The sequence below is a fragment of the Martes martes genome (assembly GCF_963455335.1).
Source record: "Martes martes genome assembly, chromosome: 8".
NCBI classification, from domain to species: Eukaryota; Metazoa; Chordata; class Mammalia; order Carnivora; family Mustelidae; genus Martes; species Martes martes.
This window is the reverse complement of record NC_137895.1, coordinates 116,298,394-116,325,836: the sequence shown is the minus strand read 5'-3', so window position 1 is coordinate 116,325,836 and position 27,443 is coordinate 116,298,394. Positions and strand designations below refer to the sequence as shown.

At 41.6% G+C, this 27,443-nt stretch overlaps 1 protein-coding gene and 1 pseudogene across 2 annotated transcripts in view; one reads left to right on the top strand and one right to left on the bottom strand.

Moving 5' to 3' along the window:
• Positions 1-27,443, top strand: part of CCDC3 (coiled-coil domain containing 3) — a 115,955-nt gene that overhangs the window by 72,636 nt on the left and 15,876 nt on the right. The gene's annotated exons all lie outside the window — the stretch shown is intronic.
• LOC308348015 (peptidyl-prolyl cis-trans isomerase D-like) lies at positions 18,660-19,909 on the bottom strand (annotated as a pseudogene). Its single transcript has 2 exons — positions 19,308-19,909; positions 18,660-19,029 (listed from the first exon to the last, which is right to left on the bottom strand). The product of its transcript is annotated as a peptidyl-prolyl cis-trans isomerase D-like (transcript).

Below are 27,443 nucleotides of genomic sequence, written 5' to 3'. Positions count from 1 at the left end.
TTCTAGGCTGTGAATTGGCTTTTGGGGAATTGGCCCTATTCACATATTCTGCTCTATGAGATGTGACACCTAAGTGGGCATTTTTTTTTTTTTTACCAGATTCTGCCAAAGAGAAGAGGTTGGAAAGGCAAGCTCAACTCATTAGGGTTCAGATAACTGAGAGATTTACTTTCTACACCTCCTGGGATACCTTGAACATGGGGATGGAGTGGGGGGGGCGTCCCACCGAAGAGGAGTGAGTGGGGCAGTTGGGAGAAGGAGAGCAGGGAAGGAGGAAGATGAGAACAGGGAGGAAAGTGATGGACCAGAGTGGGAGCAGGAGGTCTCTGCTATTGGACAGATGGCGCAGGACATCAGGATCTGACACAGCTGGCCCTGTGCCTGAACTTGACACCCCTCCCCGCCCCGGCTAGATATGGTGGCCTCATTTTGGGGAGAGGTGAATAGGCTCCACGAGGTTCTGTCAACTGCCCAGGGCCACGCAGCTGCTCAGGAAGGTGCTGGACAGTAACCTGGGGCTCCTGGTGCAGAAGAGCCTAGAGGAGGAGGAGGAGGGAGGGCGGGTGCGGGGCCTGGCCAGGAGCAGGTGCAGGTGGCAGCCCCTGAGCCCTCTGCTTGGGTGTGGGGGGTGGGCAGTGTCGAGCCGGGTGTACTGGTGGAGCCGGAGCCACGCGGGAGCCTGTGCAGCGTGGACTGGTCACAGTGCAGTCTTCACTCACAAACACAGCACCTCTGTGGAAACCAGAGAACCATCTGGAGAAATGGACCAAATGAGAGCGGTTAGGGCAGGATGGAAACACTTCGGGAGTCTGAAGGTGCGGCCGGGGGAGGGACAATGATGGCAGCTGCACAGCCTGAGGAACACACCAAATGCCCATGAACTTCATACATACAATGGGTTCAAAGGGTGCTTTTTATATTCTCTGTGTTTTACCACAATAGGAAAAAAAAATCATTAAAAAAAATCATGGCCTGACTTTTCCGCTGGGCAGTGAAGTCTGTCAGTGGGTGGTACTTTCTGGCTCCCTGTTCAGTGAGTGGCCATGTCGGGGTGCATGGGGGCGCTGCTGCCTGCTCTGGGCTGCCCTCTCAGCAGATGGCATCAAGGCACAGGGGCAGCTCTGGCCTCAGAGGGTGTATCAAGTTGATGAGTCAAGAGGTCACGTTTCTCGGGGATGGGAGTGGAATTCTGTGTTCCTTAACTGAGTTTTTTCAAGTTGGGGCTGACGTCCTTCCTCAGTCAGGTTGCCATCCTAATTTGTTTTAAATGGAATATCCAGACTGCTCGCAAGTAGGATTATGGATGGGGAGGAGAAGGCGGTCCTTGGGAATGGTGGTTTCAAGTTTTACTTTCTGGTAATTAGAACCACTGTCTCCCAAGCGAGTATCCTATGTAGTTTCTGTTTTCAGGGGAGCAGCTGGGAGGGGGTAGTTGTGCAAGAAGAGTGTGCCCTTGTGTTTGCTGTTGGGGGTTGGGGAAAAGCCGAGACAGGAAAACTAAGTCCCTCTGGAAACTCCATGTGAGCTTCAGGTTTGCAAATAAATCTCCTTCTTTGAAAACCTCAGTAGTTTAGGGGAGAAGTGCAGAGCATGCCTTTTAAGACAGATGGTCTGATTTCAAGTTCAAGCTCCATCCCATCCCATGGGGCCCTCGGTAAGTTACTTCAGCTATCTGGGTATCGGTTTTATAATCTCTAAAAGGGGGAAAGAGTGCCACCTACTGTAGGGGTTGGATGTCAAAATTTAGTAAGAGAATATATCGCAGACCCCCAGGACAGTGCCTGGCACATAGTAGATGCTCAGTAAATGGCCCTTTGTTTAACACCGGCATATAGCGAAGATGAAGTCCCAGGTCTGGGGATCTTAGTGCTTTGGGGGAAGGAGGTACCCATCTCACCAGGGACATGCTCCAAGAGCCATTAACCAGCTCTGACCAGGCATTGATGGGCTGGGACAGTTAGCATGCTTAGCAACTGTTCATGACCCATCAGTTGGTGAGCCTAGCTGCCACTTGTGTTAGGCTCCCAGTCACTGGGCAATCCTTTCTCTTTACTGATCCTGGTTTTCTTACCTAAAATGACAGAGTCTTTTGTGATTCCTGCAGGGTGAGGACTCTGTCCTAGCACATCTCCCTGGGGGCTGAATGTCTGCCTACTCTGCAGAGTGTTCACGCTGTGGGTGCTCACCGGGGCTGAGTTGGTGCTGAGCGCCCACAGAAGGACCTGCACGGTGCTGTGGCATCAAGGTGTATGTGAGAGAGTGTGACCCAAGAGCTAATTATTCCTTCAAAGAGCATGACCTCTAAATATTGAATAATTTCTTTTTTTTTTTTTAAGATTTTATTTATTTGAGAGAGAGAGAGAGAGACAGAGACAGAGACAGATATAGTGAGAGACTGCATGAGCAGGGAGGAGAGGGAGAAATTGGCTCTCTGCTGAGCAGGGAGCCCAACACGGTGCTCTATCCCAGGACCCAAGGATCGTGACCTGAGCTGAAGGCAGATGCTTAACTGACTGAGCCACCCAGGCGCCCCTATTTAATAAGGTCTAATTGCCCATGTGAGAAGGCTTGAATACATTATCTGTGTAAGAAATGTGTTGCAAATAAAAGCACAGCTTCCTTTATATACTCAGACCCAAGCCCCTCCCAAAGGCAACCTTGTTAATTGTAAGGATCTTTCTAGATCTCTGAGCAGGGCTTTATATACAAATCTGTGGACCTTAAAGATTTTTTTTTTAAAGATTTATTTATTTATTTATTTGACAGAGATCACAAATAGGCAGAGAGGCAGGCAGAGAGAGAGGAGGAAGCAGGCTCCCTGCTGAGCAGGGAGCCCAACGTGGGGCTCGATCCCGGGACCCTGGGATCATGACCTGAGCTGAAGGCAGAGGCTTTAATCCACTAAGCCACCCAGGCGCCCCCTTAAAGATAATTTTTGGGCTTCCCCTCCCTAATAAATGGTATCCTACAACATGAATGGCTCTTGAACATGATGGTTTTTGATAGCTTGATAATACATGTTGAGCCCTGTCCCCTTTCATGCTTTATTTTCCATAGCATTTCATAGGGTGATGGGCTGTAGTTTATGTAGCTGTTCCTTTATAAATTGATGGGCAGGAAAGTTGTTCCCAATTTTTCAGTCCTACGAAGAATTCTGCAGTGACCATCCTTGTTTGTGTCATTAAGAACAACTGTGCATATTTTTCTAGCTAGGGCATGAGAAGAGGGGATTATTCAACTTTTATAGGTTATATCCGGAATGAGACATAAAATTCCCTGGCTTTATTCCCTCCATAGGAACAAGACAGAGATAGAATCAAGAGTGTATTTAAAGAAAAGTAATGGGCAGGGAGATGGATCAGAAAAGAATATACTTGACGCTAATTTTAATTTTTAATTTTTTAAAATTTAAATTCAATTAATTAACATAGAGTGTCTTATTCTTTTCAGAGGTAGAGTTTAGTGATTCATGAGTTGTGTATAACACCCAGTGCTCATCACATCACATGCCCTCCTTAATGCCCATCACCCAGTTACCCCATCCCCCACCCACCTACCCTCCAGCAACATAGCACTTCACACAAGTCCGAATGGCTAAACTTGGAACTGATTTTTAAAGTTATGTGATAATTAGTCTATAGTGTTTAACTTATTCAGAATATGTACAGAGATGCATAGGTCCATTTTAAGGGTTTTTTTTAAAAGATTTTATTTATTTATTTGACAGAGATCACAAGTAGGCAGAGAGGCAGGCGGGGTGGGGGGAAGCAGACTCCCTGCTGAGCAGAGAGCCTGACATGGGTCTCGATCCCAGGACCCTGAGATCATGACCTGAGCCAAAGGCAGAGGCTTAACCCACTGAGCCACCCAGGCACCCATCCATTTTGAGGTTTTTCACGCATCCTTCTGGATTTAAAAAATTGGGCCCCAAAATTTACGCAGTCATACCACATATACCCACATAAGTTCTAGGTAAATTCAAGAAATACATGTGAAAAATTAAATCTTAAACAGTGCTTTTAGAAAACAATTTGGTAACGTAAAGTAAAATTCTTGGGGTGCCTGGGTGGCTCAGTGGGTTAAGCCTCTGCCTTCGGCTCAGGTCATGATCTCAGGGACCCTGGATTGAGCCCCGCATTGGGCTCTCTGCTCAACAGGAAGCCTGCTTCCTCCTCTCTCTCTCTCTCTGCCTGTCTCTCCGTCTACTTGTGATCTCTCTCTGTCAAATAAATAAATAAAATCTTTTAAAAAAATAAAGTAAAATTCTTTGGAATGTTTATTTAGGATCTAATCTAATAATTTCATTTCTCTTTAACGTCATTTAAAATAGTACAGCATTTAGGCAGGGTGTATACCCAATATAAGGAGTATGGATCAGTAAATTAAATAACTTTATTAAAAATAGTTAATGGAAGGGCGCCTGAGTGGCTCAGCTGGTTAAGCATCTCTTTTTTTATTTTATTTATTAATTTGAGAGAGAGAGAGAGTGAGTGAGAGAGAGCATAAGCCAGGGGAAGAGACAGAGGGAGAGGGAAAATCAGGGAGGCCAATGTGGGGCTCGATCTCAGAACCCTGGGATCACGACCTGAGCTGAAGGCAGACACTTAACTGACTGAGCCAACCACGTGCCCCAAGCATCTGACCCTTGATTTTGGCTGAGGTCATGATCTGATCAGTCATGATCATGATCAGTCAGGGTCACCAGGATCAGTCCTTCACTGGGCTCTGCACTGGGCATGGAGCCTCTTAAGATTCTCTCTCTCTCTCTCTGCCCCTCCCCCACTCACAGGCAAGCACACATGCGTGCCTCTGTGTGTGTGTGGGGGGGTGTGCATGCACGCATTCTCTCTGAAATAAAAAAAAAATTATAAAAAATAATAAAGTTAATGGAATAGAATAATGCCATTCTTAGATTGTAATTTTTTTAAATGTAAGTTTTACAAGCAAAATTGAAAATAAAGCAAGTTTATAGCCAGGTTAAAAAAAAATCATGCACTGAAATAGAAAGTTGTCTTCAAGGGTGACTTTTTTTTTCCTGTTTTTCAGTAGCTTCCAGTTTTTAAATGAATTAGCATGTAATAGTTTTATAGCTTGTTGTCAGCCAACAGTTACTCTTTGGAGCACTTACTGTGTGCCAGACACTGTATTAGGCACTAGTGCTATAGCGGTAAAAATGAGAGTGTTCCTTGTTTTATGGTGTCGTGGAGGAAAGAAACCATTAACCACTGAGAAGCGGACTTGATAGTGCTGTTTGGAGCATAGGCAGGGTGCTGAGATAAGCAATGAGATAAGCAATGATAAACCACAGGGTGGTAAGGGGTGGTCACAGGGTGGTAAGGGAACACATCTGAGGAGGTGACACAGGAACCAGAATGCTGCAGATGAGCTTGCCATGCAGAGTCATGGAACAGCATTCCAGAAAGATGGAACAGCAAATTGTTGAAGAAGGTGGCTAGGAGTAATGTAGGTTTCTTATCTAATGGAATCCTCATGAAGGCATATTTAAAATTTCTCCTTGCAGCTACTATCCACTTTTCATTTGTCACAGAGTCTGGCTGTAACTGTGCTCTGGGCAGAATTCTGTAATATCATGCCTTTCACATGTAAATTTAGCCTAGACCATGTTGCTGAAACTTTCAAGCTAGCAAGGACTTGTGCCAGATACCACACCGGAAAGGACAGGCCTTGAAAGTTGGCAGAAACGCATCACTGCTTTAGTATCCATTTGTCATCTGTTCTTTAAAGGTTTTCCAATATTTTTACCTAATATTAACTGTGAATTAGTTCTGGGACGTGAGCTGATTGACTGAGCCTGACAATGTGTAGGAATACTCGTCGGCATTTTGTGGCTTTAAAGCTCACTAACTATGTCTGTGCGTATTCTCACCAATATTGTCAGTATGTCTACTTGACAAAAGAAGGAAAACCTCGATATAGCCAGCAAATGGCAGGGCCAGGTTTGAAGCTAGATCCCACCAAATCCCACCCCCAGCTCTCTCTACTCAAAGGAGAGACCGCTTCAGAGCCCCCTGTCTTGATTCAGTAGCAGAAAAACCTGTTTCTGGGTTTGATAAACTCTCCCAAATGGACAGACTTCAGGCTGAGTCAGGCCCTGGATGAGGCCACGTGGACAAGTCGTTGGTCACTGAGAAGTAAACAGGAGCCACTCAGAGCTCATAAATCCCCGTCATATTCCCCAGTAGGGCGGGAGGCAGGAGCTCTCTGGGGTTTTCAGCCAGTGATGATGCCAGGAAAAGTAGAGCCTGGTCCTTAGCTGCCCTTTTCATGCAAGAGCTTAAAGACTGACTCCTAAGTATTCAGAACCCAAGACCTTGAAAGACAGTCCGTGAAATGAGCATCAGATCAGAGGGGAACCGGGCCGCTGGTGCTGCTGGGGAAAGAGCAGGGGTGGAGCAGACTGGCTCTGGGTTCCCCTTCTCAGTAGGCAGCTGGGGCCATGGCCCAGCCTTCTCACTCTGAGCATCCTCAGGGGCAGGCACTGAGATCAGAGGGGACTGTCTTTAGATCACCCTGGATCAAGTTCAGAGGCCCACAGACAAGGTGGAAGCTTTGACTTGTTTAATGACCTACCGTTCCCTTGGGCAACAGTAGCGACCCAAGGCGTGGAGATTAAGTAGCTCAGTGCACCTCACTCAGAATCAGCACCCCCAGGTGGGAGCAGGAAGGGACTTGGCCCCTTATCCCCAGTTGCTAGCACATCTCTCATCAGCTGGGTTTGGGGGAGGAGGTTGCGTTATCAGGCTCTTTGATTTCCTCTCCCAGAGTCTGAGATGCCATAGAGGCCGAGCACATACACATCAGAAGGCAAGTGGTCAGATATTTACAAAAGCCTGAGATTCCAGTGACCATGAACAGCACTCGTCCCTCCCCAGGGATTCCCGGCATCAGCAAGTCTGTAGTGGGCCTATTTTACTTGGGAGTCTTGTCTCCACTGCACCTTGGAAAGTGCATGACATTTGCTAAGAGCTGCTGGCAGCCTTCTTACCCAGGGATCTGTGAGGTCACTCTTTTCTCCCCTTAGTAGGTCTGGAAAAGCGTTGGGAATTGGAATCTGTACTCTGTGGTCTAATGCTCTCCAGTCTCCTTTATGTCTTAGTGGAAAAATGATACTTGCCAAACTCTCTGGAGGGATGCAGATTCACCCACAAGAGACTTAGCAACTAGATTGAAATGTCACAGAACGGGACAAGTTCAGTTTCCATCGTGAGGTCCACTTGCATGCAATTGTGTAACATTTATAGAGAAAGAACAGTGGGGCTTTAATGAGGAAATTCATTCATCTTATGTATGAATGGAAATAAAAATGTCTTCAAAATTAATTTTAAAAGTTACTGAACTCCTAGACTCATGGCATTTTCCAACCACACCAAAGGATTTTTGTAGTTGACCTTGAACAACAGTTCCCCAGGGGGAGTGCTGTGGGCTGCAGGGGACCTGCAGGCAGCTCTGGGCACCTCCCCGGCCAAGAGGATCCAAGTGTCCACACCCTTGTAGTCTGTTCTTGCTGTCTGTTGTTGGGCTCTGCCATAGTCGGATAAGATTTGGGGTAAAACAGAGTTATAGGAGGTGTATTTAATGTACTCATGTGCATGGCTGATATGTTAGTGTTACATCAAAGAAAGAGACCTCATATATAGCATTTCTTAACTTTTATGGCAAAAAAAAAAAAATCCCTTTGTCCCCATGCAAGCATCTCAGGAGTTGAGAAGCCCTTTGTAAGCTTCACTTGGGGCAACACTTTGTAGTGAATTTATCTCAAGATAGAACTTTACTTCTCGTAACTGAACCAATAAATTTACCCTTTCATGATGGCAGCTAGTGACCTAAGGCAGCACAGAAGTTTCTGGTTTTAATTAGGGTCAGTTGAGGACTTAAGCCCTGGCTCTCAAAGGGCCTGTGCCCATCCTGTCCCCACCCAGCCATGGCTGCTCCCTGGAGCCAGTTTCTGAAATGGGATCCCGTTAACCTAGGTGTCCTGTAGCTCAGTATTGCTTCTTAAAACTCATGGTCTTTTCTCCTTCTTATTCTGCAACTTTTGTGGGATTTGGTACGGGGATATAGCAAACAACCCAGCCAGCTGGGTGGCTGGGGAGAGTATAAGAAAAGTGAAAATGCATTAATTTCAGCAGTTCCCGATTGTCTCAGAACAGACAGTCAAAACCGACTTTCTTAAGAATCAGGACTTCAGAAAGATCTTGATGAACTCAGTACCCCTTTCAAAAGGTAGCTTCTGCTTCTCCGTTACTCACTTTTAAGTCCTTGAACTTGTTTCTGTTTCAGTCTGCACACTTCCCTTCCTTTACTGAGTGCATGCTGTGTGCTGGGGTCCTGGACACAAAAGTTGGAACCATTGTACTTGAGGGGCTCATGGTCTTTGGAGAAACTTGGGCTTGCCAAGGGGGCACAATGGAATAAACTTAATGGAATCAGGGAATGGTGACAGGGCTCTGCCTGGAGGAGTCAGGGAAGGCTTCACCGAGGAGGTGACTCTTGAACTGAGACTTGGAGAAGCCAAAGAATTCTATCAGTAGGATAAAAATGTGAGGAGTGGGTTGGTGGAGATTTTGCACGCAGAAAAAACTACATGTGCGAAGGCATAGCTATGGGAGGGAGCCCAGTCTGGCTAGGGAGCGGTACCTTTATTAGGAAAGCTCAAGTGCAGGTGAATAATACTAGTAAAATCTCCATGTATTGTTCACTGTATGCTAGGTGCTGTGTCAAATGTGTTATACATACTACCCGATTTCATCTTCCAAGTCCACGGTGGCGGCATTCATATCCCCACACTCCTACCCTGGATACTAGTCACCTCCTGCTTGCCTGGGCAGAGTGGTGGGAAGGGTGGTGGGGGAACAGGAAGAATCAGGTGGAGGGGGCGCTGGTCTGCTCCTGCCCCAGCTCCCTCTCCTGACCCCTGCCTTTCCCCACACCCCACTTTGCCAGTCCTCCCTCCCTCACCTTCCAGCCACAGCCTGTTAGGGACATCCACTTTCCCATCAGTTGGGCTCCTGGCACAGGGAGGTGACGCTTTTGACTTTGGGTGGAGCAAAGAACCAGGTGCCAAGTCAAATACAGTTGTAGGAATCTCAGGTTGTTTCTCCAGAGAGTCCTCAAAAGAACTGGCCTGTTGTCATTTCCATGGCTTGGGAGGGTTGGGTTTTTTTTTTTTGTTTTTTTTTTTTTCCTCCCAGTAGCTCTGGGTATCATCCAGCCTTTTGGTGCTGAATCATTCAGGAAACCATTCTGCATGGACTTGGCCCTGCTGCCCACTTCCTCACACATCTCTGTCTCTCAGGGGTTTAAAATAATGACAAGGAACAAATGATGGAATGATGGAACAAAGACAAGGGCACAGAGATCCTTAGACAACTTGGGCTGAGGCTTACCCACCCCTGCCCCCCTCCCCGCCAAGAGTTCCTGAATCACACAGAGAATGAAAGAATCCCTCCTCCTGCCCTTGCCTGAGTCAGAAATCACAGCACAATGTAAACATTCAGAATTGACAAATTGCATGACCATCTGATTCCTGGATCTCCATACCGATAGTGAACGTTCCTGAGCAGTGCACCTTTGTAGGTTCTAGAGAACTTATCTTTCCAGGGTCTCCCAGGAAGCATTTTAGAAAAAGTTGGGTAATCATTTTGCAGAGAGCTGTTCTGTTCGTGTCTGCCTGGAGGTTTGAAATTGGCAACAGTCCAGTAGATGGCGTGAAAAGGATCCTTGCAGGGACTGCTGAGAGCTCAGACTAGTAGTAATCATAAATCGGTGATCTGAGAGTGGTGTGAGAAGGGCGAGGTATGAGCAGTGAGGAGCTTGGGGGAGGGGGGAGGACTTGGGTACTGGGTGTTTTTCCTGTCCCTTGGCTCTCCCTTCATTCTTCAGTTGCAGGCTGTTTCCCCTCCAAACCCATACAGTTGTCAGCTGTTGTCTTTGCATTTCCATTTGCCCAGGGCCCCTCTGGAGATTAAGGCTTGGGAGATTTTCCTGCAAAGGGCCAGATAATAAATATTTGAGGCTTTTTGGACCATGCAGGCTCTGTCGCAATGACTCAGCTCTGCTACTGTGGCACAGAAGTAGCCACAGACAATATGTAAACGAATGAATGTGGCTGTGTTCCAATAAAACTTTATTCACAAAAGTTGGCAGGGGGCCTGATTTGGTCCACCGGCTATAGTTTGCTGACCCCTGGTTGAGATTTTAATCCTCTCCTTTTTTTCATTCTCTTATTTGAATCCTAAGAACAGGAAAAAAGTATTAAAAAGGAAAGCTGTCGGTCTGTCTTGTTTCTTTTGGACTTGCCTTCCCTCATTTTTAACATTTCAGAAAGTACACTTTGTCTTGTCTTTATAGGTGGTTATTTAAATTGAAAGCAGCTGTGGAAGGCAAGAACCCTCTCTAAGTATTTGCTATGTCTGCTGCCACGAAATAGTAATTTTTAATGCACTTTTTGTTTAGTTACATACAGAGTTTATTGGTATATCACAGAATAATTTGGGAAAATGTTATACCATACATTGCCAGGCATGGTATAATAAATGCTTCTTGTTGGAATGAGTGCATTTACAGGAGCTGAAACTGTTTAGAAATTTAAAAATCATTTAGAAGTGACTTGATGGTATATGGATTCTCTGTGGTGATTCTGTGTGGTCAATCTAGACGGTAGCAAGGACGCATTCCTTTATCTTTCATATTCTTGTGAAACATTCTCCTAGCATCTGAGAGCCCTAGGGGAAGTGGAGAACACATAGAAAGGTTTGAAGTAGAGGCACAGGTGAGAAACTGTCCAGGTTTGTCCTGTTGTAGGAGATAAGCGACCACCCCAAAGACCACACTAAGAGCACTCAACCTCACAGACGCAGGAAGGCCCATTTTGGCATCCTTCCCTGTCAGCCTGTGGTCCTCAGGATAGAGGAGGATTAGCAACTAGTGAGCAATCTTGTAGTTCATGGTAGCTGGGCACGACCACCCGACTCCCCCCCCCCCACTGAAATGCTCAATGGCAGTGTGTAAAAGAATGTCCCGAAACAATTTATGACAAAATGCCAAAGGGAAACAATTAGAACTGATGGTGTGATCCCAGTGGCTTGTTCTACGTCTAACGTGGCATGATCTGTTTAAGTATTGACCTGTACCCACAGACACAGTCCCAGGATGAAATACATTAAAATGTCAACAGTGGCTATCTCGGTACAATAGAATGACTGACAATTTTCTCTTTTTTGGTCCCATAGTTTAAAAAAGATTTTCTATGATAAACAAGCATTGCTTTTATGGTTCCAAAGGTGTTATTTTGAAAAGATGAAGAGGTATCTTAGCCCACCTTTGGTCTCACTGAGAATAAGAGCGTAGGCTCCCCTACAACAGTCTGCCCATCCACCCTGAAGCGGGCACCCCATTGGTAATGTAAAGTTTCCCTGAGAAAGACATCCCCGCCATAGGCTAATGCTGGGCCACTCAGAACTCTGCTGGGTGAGGTCTTTCCCCTCCTCAGCCAGTCAGCGCTGGTGATTAGGAGTCTGTTGTTTTGGGGTCAGCTGATAGAATAGTTTGTTTCTCTTTGGTTCTTCTTCAAAGAAAATATGGCAATACCTAATTCAACTTGACTCATTCTTTCCCCACCTCAGCTTACCAAAAGCTACCACAAAGCTAAATGAGCAAATGACATCTTTTCATATATTTTTTAAAAGCAGATTTATAAAGAAATTAATTTCTTTTGGAAAGCATCCCATGTATTTGAAAGCATAGCTCTTGTGTAGAAATTCTTGCTTCCTTAAGAGATGATGGGCAGGATTCAGGCGGCTTCCTTGAGAAGCTGTTGATAATGTCCTCCTTACTTTATAGGGTTAGCCTTATTCTTAGGGTGAAGAGTCTCTCCACTTGCAAGCATAGCCCACTTTCCACAGAGAGAAAGACCTTCTGCCTGGGAATGGGTCCTGAGTCACAGTTTAGATTGGTGACATTGGACAAGTTACTAAGATTCCTTCTGTGTCTTTCTGCTCCGACTCAAACCCTACCCAGCTCAAAGAGAGGCTGCGGGGATCAGAAATGACGTATTTACTAAGGAACTCCAGTCACCCAGTCCATCCTATCTTAACTAACCCTGCCACATACTTCCAAGTGATCCTTCGTTCCATCTTGGTTTCTTCAGGCCATTGTCAAAGTAGTCTTCCTCTTAGAAAGTGGTCTAACTCCTTAGAGTAGGGAACACATGGCCCCTTGGAGAATGTTGATGCCTTAGCAGTGATCACTACAATGCTACCAAGAGGACAGATCTCATTGCATCCCACTATGTCTGCTTTTATTTACTGTTTTAAAACGCAGTTTTTGAAGAATGTCATAAAATAGAACTTAACCTTCTCTTTGATATTATGTTCCAACACAATATTGGATTCTGTCCTTCTAAAGTTTGAACAAATGTGTTAAAACCCAGTACTCTTGTTGTAATAGAATTTGCTTGGACGCTTTGATCCTGTTCTTGGTTGAAGAATCTGATGTACCTTCTAGAAAGAGCATGACTTGATGAAAGAGTGGGTATAAAGTGCTTAGCCTAGTATATGGCCATAGGAAACCCTCAGTATGTTATACAGATAATGTCTGGTCATATACAACATAAAAAGTCCTTTGACATCACCTGTGCCCACCTTCCTTTCTCTTCAAAGGGGCTCATTTTGGCCAGAAGAGGGCACTGTTGAATGTGTGGTCTCCCCCTTGCTAACAGTGGCAGCTCCAGGGGACCAAAGCCTTCTATTAAATGACGGATGTTTGGGGAATGCTTAACTGGGTTCAGATTTTTCAGGGTATGATTCAAATGGCCAGCATGACTGGTCTACAAAGGCAAAGGTAAAGCAGGCCTTGAGGAGTCTGTCATGTGACAAGGGCAGTGAGTATCCTGCCAGTGCCTTGTGATACTTGGTGTGTGCTGTGCAGACATGATGTATGGTTGGAGGCTCTGTGGAAAGTAGCATGGAGATGGTCTGGGGAACGGTTATAGGATTTCCAGACACAGGTGGGCAAGCCCATCCCTCCAGGAGGAAGGAGGAACATGGCAGAGGCCCAGAGATGAGAAAAAAGCAAGACAGCCAGGAGCCAGGTTGTTTTGAGCATGAAGTGTGTGAACAGAAGAATGAAAAGTAAGATGGGAGATGTTGGCTGAGTCCAATCACAAAGGTTAAGGATTTTAAGAGATTGACCTTGATCTCAGAGTAATGGCTAACATCTAGTGAGCATCTACGCTGGACCAGGAGGTCTTCATCTGTCAGAAATGCCATAATGAAATTCCACAGATTGGGTGACTTTCAAGCAACAGAAATGTATCTTTCTCCTTTTGGAGGCTGAAAGTCTGAGATCAAGGTGACAGCCCCATTGGGTGAGGAGCCTCTTCTGGGTCACAGATTGCTAGTCAGAACCTCATGGGATAAGAGGGGCAAGGGAGTCCTCAGGCCACTTCTATAAGGGTATCACTCCCATCTGTGAGGGTTCTGCTGCCAAGACCTAATCACCCCCAAGAGCCCCACCTCACAGTACTATCACATTGGGCTTTAGGATTTCAGTATTGGAATTTTGGAGGGAATACAATCATTCAAACCATAGCATGGGGTGTGGTTCTAAGCACTTTACAAGTAAAATTCATTAAATCTTTGAAACAACCCTGTGAGCCATCACTACCCCACTGAGACATGGGGAAACTAAGTAGGGCAGGTCGGGTTCCTGTTGTTGTTGTTGTTATTTTTTAAAGATTTTATTTATTTATTTGACAGAGAGAGAGGGATCACAAGTAGACAGAGAGGGGGAAGCAGGCTCCCCGCTGAGCAGAGAGCCTGATGTGGGGCTCGATCCCGGACCCTGAGTTCATGACGTGGGCCAAAAGCAGAGGCTTAACCCACTGAGCCACCCAGGCGCCCCTGTTTGGGTTTTTCTGGAGATTTTTTTAGGTTGAGGTTTTTTAGGTTGCTTCTGGAGAAGGGGTGGGAAGGAGAGGAAAGAACAGGATTGGGCAGAGGAAGCTGGACTGCAGTGCAGTCTAGCAAAGGCCATAAACTACCCCATGGGGAGCTCCGAGGCTGAGTTCCCTTCAGCCATGTCCTAAGTTCAGGTGCGTGTCCTGCCCTTCATTCCCTTGTGTCATCCAGTCACTGGATGTGGGTGCCCAGGAATGAGGTGCGGCGACCTCTGGTGAGGTGGCTGTCTGAGGGCAGGGGCAGTTTCTGGAGAGACTCAGTGGAGGGCTGCAGGGCCAGCAGGGTCTGGCTGGTATAGCACAGATCCCACCACCCAGAGTTTAAGAAGCTTGCTCAAGGTCACACCACTCATCAGTGGAAGAGGAGGAACCTGAAACTGAAGTAGCCTGGCCTCAGAGGCTGGCTGTTTCCCCATTGCACTATACTGCAGTGTCTACAGTGGGGTTCGATGGAGATTTTGAAGTAGGAGTAAACTGCAGCTCAAGCCTTACTTTGGCGGCATAAGTCTTAATGGTGACATGAAGAGTAAGTAGGGGAGGAGTGATTTGAAGGTTTTGTGTTTTGTTTTCTTTTTACAATAAAGGGAATACTCACCTAAAAGAGAAAATTCTGAAAGTCTGAAAGAATACACAGTGAAAATCTCCTCCTCACCCCTGTCCCCTTGCTCCCTGGAGACAGCCATCCTTACCAGTTTCTTCTGTCTGCTTCCAGGGACAGTGTATGTATACTTGGGTATAGACAGATATAGATACCTTATTATATCTTTATACTCTTGTATCACAAGATCCACACTGCTCCAGGCCTTGATTTTATAATAACAACATAACCTTGATATTGCTACGGTGCCAATTATATACAGCTGTCTTTTTCTTTCAGTTGGAAGAGGTGTTTCCGTTGTATGGATTTACTATAACTTATCGAACCATCCCTCTTGATGGGGAGTTTTGGATTGCTCTCAATTTTCTTCCCGCTGCCCAGCTTTATTGAGATAGAATTGGAATCTAACATTATATAAGTTCAAGGTGTACAGTGTGTTGATTTGACTTCTTTATATGTTGCAAAATGATTACCACTTGAGCATTAGATAACACTTCCATCATGTCACATAATGACCCCTTCTCTTTTGCAGCGAGATCATTAAAAATCTACCCTCTTAGCAACTTTCAAGTATATAATACAGTATCATTAACTAAAATTACCATCTTTACATTAGATTCCTATAACTTATCATCTAATAACTGGAAGCTTGTAACTTTTGACAACACTTCCCCATTTTCCCAACCTCCCAGCCCCTGGTAACCACTGTTCTGTTTCTCAGAATATGTTTTAGCTTTTTTTATATTCTACATGTAAGTTATATCATACAGGACTTGTCTTTCTCTGACTTATTTCACTTAGCATAATGCCTTCAAGGTCCATCTGTATTGTCACAGATTGCTAGACTTCCTTTCTCACAGTGGGAATAATAATCCATTGTGTATGTATACCATATCTTCTTTATCCATTCATCCTTCGAAGGACACTTAAGTAGTTTTCATATCTTGACTATTTTGACTAATGGTGCAGTAAACACGGGTGTGAAGAACCTCTTTAAGATTGTTTCTATTTCTTATCTATATATACACAGAAGGGGAATTGCTGGTCCTATGGTAGCTCTATTTTTAATTTTTTGAGTAATCTCTGTACTGTTTTGCATGGTGGTTGTAGCAATTTATGTTCCCACCAGAAGGACGCAAGCGTTCCCTTCTCTCCACATCCTCACCAACATCTGTTACCTTTTGTCTTTTTGATAGTGACCATTCTAACAGATTTGAGGGGATATCTCCTTGTCGTTTTGATTTGCATTTCCCTGATGAATAGTGATGTTGAGCACCTTTTCGTGTACCTGTTAGCCATCTTCTTTGGAAAAATATTCAGATCCTCTGTCCATTTTTTAATCAAATTGTTTTTTGCTATTGAGTTGTAGGAGTTCTTTATATATTTCAGTTATTAACCCCTTATTAGATAAATAATTTCCAAATATTTTCTCCTATTCCATAGGTTGGCTTTGTTTTTTTATTTTATAAAAGTTTTAATTGAAGTAAAGTTGATATATAATATTTCCTGCATACAACATAGTGTTTCAATGATTATATACATTATGAAATATCATGATAAGTGTATTATGATATTATTGACTGTATTTCCTATGCTCTACTTTTTTTTTTAATTTTTGTGTTATTTATTTGACAGAGATCACAAGTAGGCAGAGAGAGAGGAGGAAGCAGGCTACCCACTGAGCAGAGAGCCTGATGCGGGGCTTGATCCCAGGACCCCGGGATCATGTCCTGAGCGGAAGGCAGAGGCTTAACCCACTGAGCCACCCAGGCGCCCCCCCATGCTCTACTTTTAATCCCTGTGACTGACTTCTTTTATAATTGGAAGTTTGTACCTCTTAACCCTCCACCCATTTTGCCCATCCCTCTACTTCCTCCACTTTGGCAACCACCAGTTCTCTGTATTTACTCAAATCCTCTGCCCATTTTTAATTTAGATTATTTGCTTTTTTGGTATTGAGTTGTAATAAGTTCTTGATATATTTTGGATATTAATCCCTTATCAGATAACATAATTTGCAAACATTTTCATCCATTTGGTAGATCACCTTTTTATCTTGTTCATGGTTTCCTTCACTGAGTTTTTTAGTTTGTTGTAATCACAATTTGTTTCTGCTTTTGTTTCCCTTGGCTGAGAAGACAGGTCCAGAAAAATAACTGCCAAGATCCAATAGATTACTGCCTTTGTATTTTTTTTTAGGAGTTTTAAGGTTTCCAGTCTCATATTTAGGTCTGTAATTCATTTAGAGTTTTTCTTATGCACATAGCTGTCCAGTTTTCCCAGCACCATTAACTAAAGAGACTGTTTTTCCACAGTTGTATATTCTTGTTTCTTTTGTCATAAATCCACACATATATGGTCAATTAAGTTATTTCTATGCGCTCAACTCTGTTCTATTGATCAATTTTTGTGCCAGTACCAAATTTTTTGTGCCGATTTTTGTGTGTTTTTGTGCCAGTACCATATTGTTTTGATTACTATAGCTTTGTAGTATATCTGGAAATCCAATGTTGTGAAACTCCCAGGTTTGTTTTTTCTTAAGGTTGGTTTGCCTATTTGGGGTCTTCTCTCCATACAAATTTTAGGATTTTTTTGGTTCTAGTTCTGTGAAAACACAACTTGTATTCTTAAAAAAGATTTATTTATTTGAACTGGGGGCAAAGGGAGAGAAAGAGAAAATCTCAAGCAAATTCTGTGCTGAGTGCAGATCCTGACTCAGGGCTCAATCCCCTGACCCTGAGATCATGACCTGAGCAGAAATCAAGAGTTGGATGCCTAACCAACGGAGCCACCCAGGAACCCCAACACTATTTGTATTTTGATAAGGATTGCCATTGAACCTGTAGATTACTTTGGGTAGTATGGGCATTTTAATAATACTCTTCCAGTCCATGAGTATAGTATATCTATTTATTTGTGTCACTTTTGATTTCATTTATTACTGTCATAGTTTTCAGAATAAAGAGTCCTTCCACCTACTTGGTTAAATTTATTTCTAAGTATTTTATTTTCTTTGATGCAGCTGTAAATGTGATTGTTTTATTTCCCTTTCTGCTATTGCACTATTAGTGTACCAGAACACAACAGATTTCCTGTATTGATTTTGTATCCTGCAACTTTATGGATTTATAAGATCTAATCATTTTTTGGTAGAATTTTAAGGTTTTCTATTTATAGTATCATGTCCTCTGCAAACAGAGATAAACAATTCTTCCTTACCAATTTGGATACCTTTTGCTTTTCTTGTCTGACTGTAATGGTGAGGATTTCCAGTACTATGTTGAACTAAAGTTCCAGTACTATGTTGAGTGGACATCCTTTCCTTGTTTGTGATCTTAGGGAAAAGCTTTAAGCTTTCACCATTCAGTTTGATTTTAGCTGTGTGTTTGTCATATATAGCCTTTATTCTGTTGATGTATGTGATTTCTATACCTATTTTCTTGAGGGTTTTCATTATGAAGAGATAGTGAATTTTGTTCATCTAAGAGATAGTGAATTTTGTTCAAAGTTTTTTCTGCATGTATTGAAATGATCATATGCTTTTTATCCTGCATTTTGTTAATGTGGTCTATCACTTTGGTTGATTGGGATTTATTGACCCATCCTTACTTCCTGGGAATAAATCTCACTTGATTATTGTGAATGAACCTTTTAATATATTATTGAATGTGGTTTGCTAATATTTTGTTGAGGATTTTTACATCTATGTTCATTAGGGATATTGGTCTAATTATGTTTTTTTGGAGTGTCTTTGTCTTGTTTTGGTATCAGGGTAATGCTGGCCTTACAGATTATATCAGGGTAATGCTGGCCTTGTGGAATGCGGGACTTGTGGAACAGCTTTTCTGTTCCTTATACTTTTTGGAACAGTTGAGAAAGATAGGTATTAACTATCCTTTAAATGTTGATAGAATTCACATGTGAAGCCTTCTGGTCTGGAATTTTTTGATTACCCATTGAATTTTGTTACTAGTAATTAGTCTCTTCAGATTTTCTGAGATCATATGTAACAGGCAAAAACATTTAAATTTTCTTATTGCCTTTATACAAGAATCAATGCATATCTAAGTAAAACTGAATTTATTAGACAAATATTTTTGCATATGCTGTCTTCTCTTTCTCTTTCTATGCTTTTATCTTTTGTTTGACTTTCAGCAGTTCTGCCTGGATAGCTTTATCTTCCAGTGCTATCTCCTGAGCTTTCTTAAGACCAGCCAATGCTTGATCATATTCTTTTAATCTTTGCCATCCTTGGCTCTACGGTACAGTGCTTTGGTATTGAATGGGTCTATTTCAAGTGCCTCCAAACAAATGTCCATGGCTCTCTGCCAATTTGACATGTTCAGTTTACAAGCACCAATATTCAGCACGCTGCTTAAAGCTATAGGTTATCGCTTTGATCTACCTGCTGGCTCAATAACAGTCTTTGAATCCTCCACATATCTTAAAACTTCTGTGTATTTTTTTTAAAGATTTTATTTATTTATTTGACAGAGATTACAAGTAGGCAGAGAGGCAGGCAGAGGGGGTGGAGGAAGCAGGCTCCCTGCTGAGCAGAGAGCCTGATGCAGGGCTCAATCTCAGGACCCTGGGATCACGACCTGAGCCAAAGGTAGAGGCTTTAACCCACTGATCCACCCAGGCGCCCCAAAGATTTTATTTATTTATTTGACAGAAAGAGAGATAACAAGCAGGCAGAGAGATAGTCTGCAGGGGCGGGGGGGTGGAATTTTGTGTATTTTTTTAATAACCATCTCTCAGTTCTGAGATTTGAAAAAAGTATTCCCAGTATTTTTTATGTCTTCTGTTACTTACTTTTGCAGGTTTTTCACCTTTCACTTCTACATTTTCTAGTATCCTTGCCACACCCATTCCTTTAATTACATGGCCAAATACCACATATTTCCTATCCAAGTGAGGAGTCAGGATGGTTGTGATGAAGAACTGAGAACCACTTATATTGCAGCTTGCATCTGCCATGTTTGAAAAACCTTCCCAATCATGCTAATAGAAATTTTCATCTTCAAATTTAGCACCATAAATACTTTCTCCACCTGTCTCAATTTGATTTGAGAAGTCTTTACCCTGAATCATAAATTTCTTAATAATTTGATGTTAAGGGCATCCTAGGAAATGGACCGTTTTCCCGGTGGTGGGTCCAATGCCTTTTTCTCTTGTATGCAATGTGTGAAAGTTTTCTGCAGTTTTGGGTACATATCTGCAAACAATTCTGAGACAATTCAACCAACTTATTCACCTCTAGTGTCCATGTCAAGGAAGGCTCTGGGGTTACTGGGGTTGAAGGGCGTAGTTTGGGGGGATGAGAATGACATTTTGAATTGCAGATGCACTTGGGAGTGAACTCAGAGAACCTCGTGCACAACCAGCAGCTCTTTTCTCATCCTTTACTTTCAGTCTGTGTCTTTAGGTGTAAGGTGAGTTTCACATAAGCAGCATACAGATGGGTCCTGTTTTTTTAATCCTTTTGGTCTGTATGTCTTGAGTCCATTTATATTTAAAGTAATTATTGATAAGTATATACTGGTTGCCATTTTATTCATTGTTATCTGGTTGTTTTGTAAATCTGTTTTTCTCTTTTGCTCTTCTGCTTTGTGGGTTGATGGTTTCCTTTACAGTTATGGTTGGCTCCTATGTTTCCTTTCTCTTATGTGTTTACTTATTTATTTATTTTTGTATCTGTTACAGGTTTTTGGTTACCCTCTGGTTTATGTATAACATCTTACGTAGATAGCAGTCTATGTTTAGTGGCTGGTCACTTAAGTTTGAATCCATTCTAAAAGAACCCAATTTTATTGCTGTCTCCATATTTTATGTATATGTCACACTTTACATATTTTTACTTTGAGTATCTCCTGACTAAATTTTGTAGATGTAATTTTACTAGTTTTGTGTGTTCACCTCTATACTGCCTTTATAAGTAATAAATCTTATTACTTTTTCTATGTGTTTGCTTTCACCTGTCAATTTTTTTCCTTTTGTAACTTTCTTCTAGTTATTGCCTTTTCTTCTCCAATTAAATAAACTTATCAGGTAGAGTATTCTTTGCTGTAGGTATTTTGCTTTCAGCACTTTGAAAATGTTGTGCCACTCTCCTGGCCTGCAAAGTTTCTGCTGATAAATCACATGATAGCTTCAGGGAGTTTCCCTTATATGTAACTATTTTTCTTTTATTGCTTTTAAGTTTTTGTCTTTACATTTAATTTTAGTTATTTGAATTATTATGTGTTTTGGTGTGGACCTCACTGAATTCATCTTATTAGGGGTGGTGTGTGTTTCCTGGACCTGGATTTCTGTTTCCTCCCCCAGATTAGGGAAGTTGGTAGCTATTAGTTCTTCAGATAGGTTTTCTGCTCCTTTGTCTCACTCTTCTCCTCCTGGGACCCCTAGAATGGGAATGTTATTATGCTTGAGGTCACAGAGGTCTCTTTAACCTACCCATTTTTTAATATTCTCTTAAGCTTTTATTTTATTAGTTTCAGGTGTACATAGAGTGCTTTACCAATTGCATACATCACCAGCTCCTTCCCAACAAGTATACTTCTTAATCCACATGACCCGTTTAACACATTTCCTGCCCACCCCCCACCTCCCTTCTGGTAACCATCAGTTCTCTAGTTAAGAATGTATTAGTTTGAATCTTTTTCTTCCCTTTGCTCATTTCTTAAATTCCACATCAGTGAAATCATATGGTATTTGTTCTTCCCTGAATGATTTCTTTCACTTAGCATAATATTCTCTAGCTCCATGTTGTTGTAAATGGCAAGATTTCATTCCTTTTGGTGGCTGAATAATATTCAATATTACTCATATATAGATGTATGTATATATCTATCTCACATCCTCTTGAGCCATTCATCAATTGATGGACACTTAGGCTGCTTCCATATCTCAGCTATTATAAATAATGTTGCTATAAACATAGGGGTACAGGTATCCCTTTGAATTAGTGTTCTGGTATGCTTTCAGTATGAGTAGTATGATTGCTGAATCATAAGGTAGTTCTATTTTTAACATTTTGAGGAACCTTCATACTGTTTTCCATAGTAGCTACACCACCAGTTTTCATTCTCACCAACAGTGAAAGAGGGTTCCTTTTTCTCCACATCCTTGTTAACACCTGCTATTTCTTGTGTTGTTGACTTTAGCCATTCTGACAGCTGTGGGGTGATATCATGGTTTTGATTTGTATTTCCCTGATAATGAGTGATGTTGAGCATTTTTTCATTTGTCTGTTGGCCATCTGGTTGTCATTTTTGGAGAAATGTCTGTTCATGTCTCCTGCCCATTTTTTTTTTAAGATTTTATTTATTTATTTGACAGACAGATCACAAGTAGGCAGAGAGCCAGGCAGAGGGAGAAGGGAGGAAGCAGGCTCCCCGCTGAGCAGAAAGCCCGATGCGGGGCTCGATCCCAGGACACTGGGATCATGACCTGAGCCGAAGGCAGCGGCTTTAACCCACTGAGCCACCCAGGCGCCCCGTCCTGCCCATTTTTTAACTGGACTCTTTTTGAGGTGTTAGATTTTTGTCAGTTTTTCTTAATATATTTTGGATACTAACCATTTACGGGATATGTCATTTGCAAATATCTTCTCCCATTCCATAGGTTTCCTTTTAGTTTTGTTGTTTTTTTGTGCAGAAGCTTCTTATTTTGATGTAGTCCAAAAAGTTTATTTTTGCTTTTGTTTCTCTTGCCCCAGGAGACTATCCAGAAAAAAGTTGCTATGGCCAATATCAGAGAAGTTACTGCCTGTGTCTGTCCTAGGATTTTTATGGTTTCAGGTCTTGCATTTGGATCTTTAATCCATTTTTAATTTATTTTTGAGTATGGTGTAAGACACTGGCGAGGTTCATTCTTTTGCATGTTGTTGTCTAGTTGTCCCAATACCATTTATTGAAGAGACAATATTTTTCCCATTGGATATTCTTTCCTGCTTTCTCAAAGATTGACCATGTAATACTGGGTTTATTTCTGGGTCTTCTGTTCTTTTCCATTGATCTATGTGTCTTTTTGTGTGTGTGCCAGTTTCATACTGTTTTGATTACTGCAGCTTTGTAACAGAACTGGAAGTCTGAAATTGTGCTATCTCCAGCCTTGCTTTTCTTTTTCAAGGTTGCTTTGGCTATTTGGGGAGACTTTTGTGATTCCACACACATTTTGGGGTTTTTGTTCCAGCTCTGTGAAAAATGCTGTTGGCATTTTGATAAGGATTGCATTATATGTGTAGATCGCTTTGGGCAGTATAGACATTTTAGCAATATTTTTCTTCCAGTCCATGAGCATGGAATGTCTTTCCATTTCTTTGTGTCATCTTCAAATTTCTTTCATCAGTATTTTACAGTTTCAGAGTACAGATCTTTTACCTATTGGGGGTTAGGTTTATTCCTAGGTATCTTAGTGTTTTTGGTATGATTGAAAATGGCATGATTGTTTGATTTCTATTTCTGCTGCTTTGTTATTGGTGTATAGAAATGCAACAGATTTCTGTACATTGATTTTGTACCCAGTGACTTCAATGAATTTGTGTCAGTTCATCTGTTTTTTGGTGGAGTCTTGAGTTTTCTATATATCCTACCATGTCATTGGCAAATAAAGTTTTACTAATTCTTTGTTGATTTGGATGTCTCTTATCCCTTTTTGTTGTCTGATTGCTGTGGCTAGGAATTCCAGTACTATGCTGAATAAAAGTGGTGAAAGTGGATATTCCTCTCTTGTTTCTAACCTTAGGGTAGGTCACTTTTTCCCAATTGAGGATAGTGTTGGCTGTGAGTTGTTCATATCAGGCCTTTATAATCTTGAGGTATGTTCTCTCTAAACCTACTTTGTTAAGGGTTTTTAACCATGAATGGGTGTTGTACTTTGCCAAATGCTTTTCCAGTCTATTGAAATGATCATATGGTTCTTATCCTTTCTCGTACTGATGTGATCTATCTCATTGATTTGCAAATATTGAGCCATACTTGCAGCCCAGGAATGAATCCCACTTGATTGTAGCAAATGAATTTTTTAATGTATTGTGTTTGGTTTGCTAGTATTTTGTTGAGGATTTTTTAAACATTTATTTATATGAGATGGGAGTAGGGGCAGAGGGAAAGAGAATCTCAAGCAGACTGCTAAACATGCAGCCAAACACAGGGCTTGATATCATAACCCTGAGAACTTGACTTAAGCTGAAACCAAGAGTCGGACACTTAACTGACTGAGCCACCCAGGTGCCCCTTTTGAGGATTTTTGCATTTATATTCATCAGAGATACTGGCCTATAGTTATCCTTTTGAGTGGTGACTTTATCTGGTTTTGGTATAAGGGTAATGCTGGCCTCATAGAATGAATTTGGAAGTTTCCCTTCCTTTTCTGTTTTGTGGAATAGTTTGAGAAGGATAGGTATTAACTCTTCTTTAAATGTTTGGAATTTGCTTTTGAAGCCATCTGCTCCTGGAGTTTTGTTTGGGAGCTTTTTCATTCCTGATTGAATTTCTTTGCTGGTTATCAGTCTTTTCAAACTTTCTATTTCTTCCTAATTCAGTTTTGATAGTTTATGTTTCTAGAAATTCATCAATTTCTTCCAGATTGTCCAACTTGTTGGCATATGGGTTTTTTTTAATAATATCCTCTTATAAGTGTATTTCTGTGGTGATGGTTATTATTACTCTTCTCATTTGTGATTTTATCAAGTCCTTTCTCTTCTTTTTCCTGATAAGTCTGCCTAGAAGTTTTTCAATTTTATGATCTGTTCTATTGTTTCATTAGTTTCTGTATAACTTATTTCTACTCTAATCTTTATTATTTTCTCTTTTCTGTTCAGTTTAGTTGTTCTTTTCCTAGCTCCATTAGGTGTATGGTTAGGTTGTTTGAGATTTTTCTTGCTTCTTGAGGTAGGCTTCTATTGCTATAAACTTCCCTCTTTGTACCACTTTCACTGCATCCCAAAGGTTTTGAACCATTTTTAAAAATTTTCATTTGTTTCCATGTACTTTATTTCTTCTGTTATTTCCCACTTGACCCATTGATCACTTAATAGCATTTATTTGTGGTCTTTACAGATTTTCTCATGTGGTTGAATTCTAGTTTCATAGCATTGTGGTCAGAAAAGATGGCTTATATAAATTCAGTCTTCCTGAATTTGTTGAGGCTTGTTTTGTGGGCTAATATGTGATCTATTCTGGAGAATGTTCCCTGTGTACTTGAAAAGCCATTGTTTTCTTATTGATCTTCTGTTGAGATGATCCGTCTATTGATTTAAGTGGGGTGTTAATGTCCCCTACTATTATTGTGTTATTATCAATTTGCTCCTTCGTTAGTAACTGTTTTTATAAATTTGAGTCCTCCCATGGTGGTGCATAAATATTTATAATTCCTATTGTTATCTAATGTCCTTCTTTGTTTCTTGTTACAGTCATTGTTTTAAAGTCTGTTTTATCATCTGAAACTAATGATGTATTCTGTTGGTTATGGAATTTAAATATAAAAATGATCACAAAAATAGTCTATTTTGTCTGATGTAAGATTGGTTAGGCTGACTTTCTTTTGACATCCATTTGCGTGATAAATACTTCTCCATTCCCTCACCTTCAATATGTGGGTGGGTTTAGGTCTAAAATGAGTCCCTTGTAGACAGCATATAGATGAGTCTTTAATTGTTTTTATCCCTCCTCTCACTCTTTGTCTTTTGATTGGAGGATTTAGTCCTTTTATATTCAAAGTAACTTTTGATAGATATGTACTTATTTTTGTTTTTTTTTAAAAGATTTTATTTATTTATTTGCAGAGAGATCACAAGTAGGCAGAGAGGTAGGCAGGTGGGGAGAGACCAGGCTCCCTGCTGAGCAGAGAGCCTGACTCAATCCCAGAACCCTGAGATCATGACCTGAGCTGAAGGCAGAGGCTTAAGCCACTGAGCCACCCAGATGCCCAATAGATATGTATTTATAGCCATTACTTGTTGCAGTTGTTTCTGAAGATTTTCTCTCATCCTTTCTTGTTTAGATTTTTTTTCTTATTCTTTATATGTTTATTTGTGGTTTTTAAAAAAATTAGAGACAGAGAGCACTACTGGGGTGGGGGGAGTGCAGAGGGAAAGGGAGAGAGAGAGAATCTTAAGCAGATTCCCTGCTGAGTAAGGAGCCTGACTTGAGGTTTGATTTCACAACCCTGAGATCATGGCCTGAGCCAAAATCATAATTTGGATGCTCAGCTCACCCAGGTGCCCCTTATTAGTGGTTTTTGGTTTGTGGTTGGGTTTTTATGTAACACTTTCTGTACATAGCAGTCTATATTAAGGTGAAGGTTGTTTACGTTTGAACCCATTGTTTACTCCTCTCCATGTTTTTGGTATATGGCTTCATATTTAAAAAACCTTTTATTTTGTGAGTTCCTTTATTTTTTACAGAAACACTCATTTTTTCCCTCCTGGCTTTTGCGTTCCCTACCTTTATACTATCACTCCTGGTTTTCCTTTCTACTCAAGGAATCCCCCTTAATATTTCTTGCAGGTCAAGAAATATTAGTTTCTGTTTGTCTAGAAAGCTCTTTATCTCTCCTTCTAGTCTGTGTAATATCCTTGCTGGATAGGGTATTCTTGACTGCAGTTTTTCCCATTCAGTACTTTGAATATATCATGCCACTCTTTTGCTTTGAAAGTTTCTGCTGCAAAATCCCCTGCTAGCCTTAAGGGGTTTCTTTTGTGTATTACTGTCTTCCTTTGCTTCTTTTAATATTTTTTTGTCATTCTATTTTGCCATTTTAATTACAATATTTTTTGGTATGGATCTGCCTTTGTTGATTTTGTTGGGGGTTCTGTGTGCCTCCTAGATTTGGATATCTAATTGTTTCCCCAGACAAGGGAAATTTCAGCTATTATTTCTTCAAATAAACTCTCTGGCTCCTTTTCTTTCTCTTCTTTGGGGACTCCTATAATGTGAATATTACTACATTTGATGAAGTCAGTCATTGAGTTGCCTGAGTCTTCTCATTTTGCATAATTTTCTCTCTTTTATTGCTTGATTATTAAAACTTGATTACTTTCCATTACTCTGATTTCTAGGTCATTATTTCTCTGCTTCTTCCAGCCTGCTCTTCTCTTCACCAAACATGTTTCTCATTTTGTTGATTAAGTCCTTTATCCCTGCTATGTTATTCATCTCTATGTTTGTTGGTCTCAGTGATGCCTTCTACTCTTTTCTCAAGCCCTGTGAGTATCTTCTTGATTATTACTTTAAATTCTCTATTAAGCATTTTACTCATATCTGTTTCACATATGTCTCTGGTTGTGGTCCTGTCCTGATGTTTCATTTGAGACAAATTCCTCTGTCTTCTCATTTTGTCTAAGTCTCTGTGCCTGCTTATTTGTCAGGAAAGTCAGCTAGATCTCCTGTTCTTGAGGGTAATGGCTTTATGAAGAAATTCTGTAATTCCCTGATATATAGTGTTCCTTATTCCTCAGGGATTACCTTCAGGGAGTATCTCCAGTGTGTGCTGTGTGCACTGTGTTGTTTAGCACTTGCCCCTTTATCTTTCAAGCCAGTCACCTGCAGAGGCTCTATTTGTGGGCAGTGTTTTGTCCCCGGACTGAATGCGGCAATTTTTAACTAGCTGTGTTCTGGCCTGCTAGTGAAATGAAATTTGTCACCACCACTGCCAGAACTGATGTCCTGCAAAGTTCCTGGATCAGGAAACATGGTGTGGTTAAGGGTTTGGGTTGATCTTCTGGGGAACAGGGCCTGCCAGGCTGGGACTAATGCAATCATGACTGGGAAGGCACTTCCACTGGAGTGGGTGGCAGGAAGTTTGGTGTAAGCAAATTAGTCAGCCAATGTCTGCACTACACTGATTCCTGCAGGTGGTCCT